The sequence below is a fragment of the Mustela erminea genome, chromosome 16 (assembly GCF_009829155.1).
Source record: "Mustela erminea isolate mMusErm1 chromosome 16, mMusErm1.Pri, whole genome shotgun sequence".
In the NCBI taxonomy this organism is placed as follows: domain Eukaryota; kingdom Metazoa; phylum Chordata; class Mammalia; order Carnivora; family Mustelidae; genus Mustela; species Mustela erminea.
The window spans coordinates 67,131,321-67,137,320 of NC_045629.1; the positions used below are offsets into that span (position 1 = coordinate 67,131,321).

At 48.0% G+C, this 6,000-nt stretch overlaps 1 protein-coding gene across 1 annotated transcript in view; it reads right to left on the bottom strand.

Moving 5' to 3' along the window:
- Positions 1-5,755, bottom strand: part of HAS2 (hyaluronan synthase 2) — a 32,125-nt gene extending 26,370 nt beyond the window's left edge. The window contains exon 1 of the mRNA XM_032316471.1: positions 5,099-5,755. The gene's annotated coding sequence lies outside the window, so the exon portion shown is untranslated. The remainder of the gene's footprint in view (positions 1-5,098) is intronic.
- Positions 5,756-6,000: the final 245 nt, after the last annotated feature.

Here is a 6,000-nt window from a genome sequence, read left to right on the forward strand (position 1 = left end):
CGATCTTCACGGGTCAGAGCCCCAAGCAGCCACAGGCACCACAAAAGCCAAGAATCCTAGAGAAATCTTTTCTCATCTCTCTCAGATGTGGCTTCTCCTCAACGCTGGCCCCCATAAAATTCGACTAGTCCAGCTGCAGCATAGACCAGTTCAGGGGGCCTTATATTCAAGAATTATTGGATTTTTTGTTTAAAGATTTTATTTACTTGAGAAGAGTGTGAGAAAGTGCATGAGAGGGGAGAAGGTCAGAGGGAGAAGCAGATTCCCCATGGAGCTGGGAGCCCAATGCAGGACTTGATACCCGAACTCTGGGTTTATGACCTGAGCCGAAGGCAGCCGCTTAGCCAACTGAGCCACCCAGGAACCCAAGAATTAGTGGGTTCAATGACATTCCCACTCCTCTCTAAACACTGTGACTTTGACTGAGTTGCTTCATCATTCTTAGGCAAGGTTCCTTTAATTACAGAATCTTCTTTATGGGGGGTTGGGATTAGACATAATGTATATAAAGTATCTAATTCAGTGCCTGATACATATTAGATGTGATAAATAGCAGTTATTATTTTACTTTTTTATGGGCCCCATTATATTTTGCCTTACACTACGGTTATTTATGAAGACTTCTCTGAGTATATTTTTTGTCTGACAAATTCCATTAAAATGCAAACTGCATCTTATTTGTTTTTTAGAACTTTCCAGTAAAAATTATGCAGTTAAGAGGCATTCTTTTCTATTTTGTTATTTAAGTTAAAAAAATATACTTAAGGGGCACCTGGGTGGCTCAGTGGTTTAAAGCCTCTGCCTTCAGCTCAGGTCATGGTCCCAGGGTCCTGGGATCGAGCTCTGAATCGGGCTCTCTGCTCAGCAGGGAGCCTGCTTCCCTTTCTCTCTCTACCTGCTTCTCTGCCTACTTGTGATCTCTGTCTGTCAAATGAATAAATAGTATCTTTAAAAAATATATATATATATATATATTTATTTATTTATTTATTTATTTATTTATTTAAGATGGGCACCTGGGTGGCTCAGTCAGTTAAGTTGTCTGTCTGCCTTCAGGTCAGGTCATGATCCGGGGGTCTCGGGATTGAGCCGACATCTGGCTCCTTACTGCTTCTCCGCTCCCTCTGCCCCTCCCCTGCTCACTCGTGCTCACTCTCTCCCCTGAATAAATAAATCTTAAAAAAAAAAAAGTAACCGCATTATATTTAATGTTGAGTCCTGTATTAGTAACATCTTCCTAGATTGTGAGGGGCACCTGGCTGGCTCTGCCAACAGAGCGTCCAACTCTTGATCTCCAGGTCATGAATTCAAGTCCCACCTTGGGAGTAACTTGCAAAGACAGATTGTAGACAAGGCTACACACACACACACACACACACACACACACACACACAGAAACTCTATACATCTGTATACACTGATGACTTTCAAAATATACTTGAATAATTTAATGTCTACGCACCGGGTGATACTTATTCTATGCAGATTGCTGCTGGAGAGGGAAGGATTAAAACCAAGTTAGGGAGGAAATGACTTTTCTGCAGGGAGCTGTCTCCCCATTCAGCTGTCACACCTGCCACTGGCTTGGTCCTTGCAGCCTCTTAGTGGGACACAACCTGAGTGAATTTGAATTTAAAAAAAAAAAAAAAAAAACAGAACCCAGAAAGGGGCAGTGGAGTTTATGTTCTGTTCTCCAATTACATTAACTCAGCAATCCCACATTACGCAAAAGCTGAGAAGCTAATAATTCAACAAACCACTTGTTCTTAGATTGAAAAAAATGTTAACTGTGTAAAGAAGTCAAGCGGTAAAAGGCACAGCATAGGGAAAATGGTCCATGGTACTGTAATACTGTCCGATGATGGGGGGTTGGGTAGTTACACCAGTGGAGAGCATAGTGAGAAGAACAAACTTGTTCCATCACTGTGTTACACACCTGAGACTAATGTAACGTTGTGTGCGAACCATACTTCAATTAAAAAAATGTAACACTGTAATATAACTTGGCCAAAGGGGACCTATACATGACCCATATGGGCTTTCCCCACAGCTCTAATAATAGATAATAAATAAATCCATGAGCAGTCTGTGCCTAAAATTTCAAGAAAAAAAAACTGTCTTAGGGGCACCTCGGTAGCTCAGTTGGTTAAATGTCTGCCTTCGGCTCAGGTCATGATCTTAGGGTCCTGTGACTGATTCCCACTTGAGGCTCTCGGCTCAGGGGGAGTCTGCTTCTCTGTCCCTCTACCCCTCCCCCACCCCAGCTCATGCTCGCGAACTCACTCTATGTGAGATCTTTAAAAAAAAAAAATTAAAAAAAAAAGTTTTAAAAGAAAAGCTGGTACAGAAACCATGTATAAAAGTGTTTACGAAATTCAAAACTATGAGGCTCTTCTATAAACCTAACAAGAACAGTTAGTTTCAATCTGACTTACTTTCTAGGAAGTTTCTTATTCATTTGTTGCTCAATTCCTGTGTTCCAGGATGGCAGCTACTTCCTTTGCTTTGGAGAGTGACATTCAAATTTGCGACTAGTCACCAACTTAAGACCTTAATTTATCAAAGATGCAGATCTTTCTCTGGTAAAGTAAAGATTTAGCTCTAGGTACAGTACCAGGTAATACATTGGCCCATGTATCTACAACACATTTTCCCACTCTCCCACCTCAGGAAATACGTAAGAAAAAGTGAGTAGGAGTGTTGATATTCTAATTCCAATGCTATCATTGAAAAATGTTGACCTAGAATTCTGAATACTAGTTCCAAAACTGCAAACTTACACATGACATAATATAAATACTATAATAGGCAACTTTGAAGAGTTAACCTTTTATTGAAAATGTAAAATAGCCAAGGAGTGAAAAAACCTGCAGTCAACATGATGGGTATTACAAATGCAGTACCGATCCATCAATATTAAATAATAAAAATAAAAGTAAACACAAAAAGGCAGTACCTCAGTAGTTTGAGTAATCTTATTTATCATCTAGAAAAAAGCAGCGAAAATATAATGAATGAGTCAATTTGCACACACTGGAATGAAAAGAAAATGTTTAGAACTTAAGTATTCTTTTCAATCCTAGTCTCAAAACTTAAAACCGTATCTACAACAGTTTAACGGGCATAAATATTTGTCCTAACCAAATCTATATAAATACACCTTTTAATTTTTAAGCCTTTCATCACTGAATGTGTCTGAATACGTGCTAACCTTTTTAAAAAATTGCCTTTCTAAAAAATCATAATCCCGTTTAACGCTTTCCCAAAATACATGATCCTACTCCTTCACTGCAATGAAAAAATCTGCGAGGAGAAATGCTTGAAATCTACAAAAGGCAGTGAAATCTACCCCCCTCTTAATCATCACCCTCACTTCCCCAGCAAGTCCAACTACCAATACCCTTCTCTCCACTCCTAACCCTGAGCTGAGAGTCTATATATATTCAGGCTGCCAGGTCGGGGAAGCCCTTTGTAGCCAATCAGAGCTCCCCGATCTATTGCGTCACACCTCCCCCCAGGGTGTGACGTCAAAGGCAATCCCAGGCCAGCCACGTGGGTTGGAGTGCAGCGGTTCTGGGCAGCTGCTCGGGAGACGCCCGGCTGCAACGGTCCCCAGGCGGGGGGAAGCGGCCAGGGAGGAGCCGCCAGGACTCCGACACGCACCTTCGGGGCGCACGGTTGTAGCTGCTCGCGCGCCCGGAGGCGCGCAGGGCCGCTGAGTCCAAGTACACCGCGAGGGCGGGTGGGGGGGTGGGGGGGATGCAGGGAGAGGCGCGGGCACCTAAGCCGGTGTAACAGGACCCGGGTCTCGTAAACCCTCCTCCCCAGGCACCGCCTCTCCGCTCCCAGCCCCTCTTTCCAGCCTTAATTATTCTTTCAGCGCCGCTTCCCCTCCGCTGAGTCTCCCTGGCCGGAGGGAAGAGGCTCTGTCGCCAGCCCATCCCGCCCGCACACAGACCCTCCTTTCAGACCCGCCCTCCCGCTCGCAGGGACCCACTTCGGAGCCCTCGCTCACGCTGGGCGGGAACCGGCGTGACGAATTCCGCCCAAGGTGTTGATTATCCATCCCGACCCAACCTCTGGCTCGCCTCCCACTTCGCCCCGGCTCCCGCGGGCCCCCGGCTCCCACCTCCCGGCCGGGCGCTAGGGACGGCATCCCCAGGCCCCCCACCCTCCCGGCCCCGCGCTGCAGCTGCGGAAAGAAGCGCCAGCGTGCTCGGTGCCACGTCGGAGTTGGCTCCCGGGACGTTGCAGCTGCCTGCGCTGCAGCGCCCGGTCCCCACGCACGCCCTGCCCCCGGGCGGCGGGGAGAGGGACGCGCGCCCTCCTCCCTCTGGGGACCCTGAATGCCACCGCCCGCGTCGGGGACCCCCGGCCCGAGTCAGGCTTCCGGAGCCGAGCAGAGCCGGGGCAGACCCAGCCTGACACTTTTCTGGGCTCGGAGGAGAGCAAAGGAAGGGAAGCCCGGGAAAGTGGGAGTGGCCGAGCGAGGCCGGTAGCCGCGAGGAGGTGGCAAAGGACCCTCCTTCTCGGGGGTCCCGGCTCTCCGGAGCTGGGAGCCCGGATCGCTTTAACCCTTTGCTTTCCAAGTAAGAAGCGGGTTTTCCACTTGAAAGTAAAAGGCTCTGGGCTGTTGCAGGGTTTTCCTCCCAACGTACAGTGCGGGGGGGGGGCGGATAGAAAGGGCAAAGGGTTGGGGGGAGTGGGGGTGCTGTGCGGAATGCATTTCCCTTGCACAGTGGAAATCCCTGTTTCCCAACTTGGGAGCCCCTCTGCGGCTCCGCAAGATGAGGAGTGGAAAAGTACATCCCGGGACACGCAGTCTTTTCCCAGGCAGAGAGGTTACCTGTGTTCCCAGAAAGGCAGCGGATTTCTGGCGAGCGCCGCAGGGATGAGAAAGGGCAGGATCTATTGCCAGGCCTGACACTGATCTGAAGTAGCCCCTGATTTTCAGTCTGTTGGAAATTGGCCGACCTCAAACTTATCTGTCGAAAACCAGCTTTACAATTTTTTAACACTTCGCGGATAATTTCTTCCCTCTCCCTGGCCTAGTCGGGGGGGCCCTCCTGGTTCACCATATCGCGCCAGGGTAACGTACCTTGTTCAGCTCTTGGTCATAAAGTTGTCCTCAGCCTGTCTGTGTGGTCCCGGAGGGTTGGTGGCGGGCAGTTTCCAAAATTGAGGTAATAAGAGATCAGATGAATTTGAGACGACCAGCCAAAAAAAATAAAAAATTTAAAAACAACATTTAAAAAGGATGGGGGAGTCTTAAATGTTTGCTTCTCCCCCACTTTTAAAAAGGAAATATCACTACTATTCTGTTTACTCTCTCCGTTGCACTTCAGTCTAATTCTTAAAAAGAAAAATTTGTGCTTTAAAAATAAATTAACTTTTTTATTTTATTTTATTTTATTTTTTGCTCCAGTTCCCCCTCCCCTGATATCGGAAAGTCTCTTTTCTTATTCGGGTCAAGAAAAGCCCGGTGAAGACTCCGAAGAACCCAGGAAGCGCAGAATCAGGAGAAAGTCTTTGGCTGGGGCTGGTTCAAGTCCCTGGTTCAATGGGCTGCTGGAAGCCAGGACTGGGTAATTCTTTCCAGACGTCTTGACTTCTCCTTCCTCGCTGTTGTTGCCTTTCTGCCTCCTCCAACTTAAGGGGGTCTTAACAAGTGAGCTGGTGGGTGTTTTAATAGGGCGGAGGAGGGAGTGGGGGGTGAGGGGAGTGGAGAAGGGAGGTGCGGACTGGGGAACCCGGAGGGGAGGGAACTGGGAGCGCGGGCGGGCGGGCGGGCGGGAGGCGGGGAGGGGGAGAGGAAGAACGAGAAATGGGCCATTCAAAGCCCTCTCTGAGCTAGAGGCCGGTTCTAAACTCCAATGAATTCAATTAACTTGATTGCTAACGTGTGCAGAGAAATTCACTGCACAGATGCTGGTCACCACCTGATTCCTTCCTTCCCTCCAGCGGCGGAGCGGGGAGGTCGCGCTTTGCAGACATCCCTGA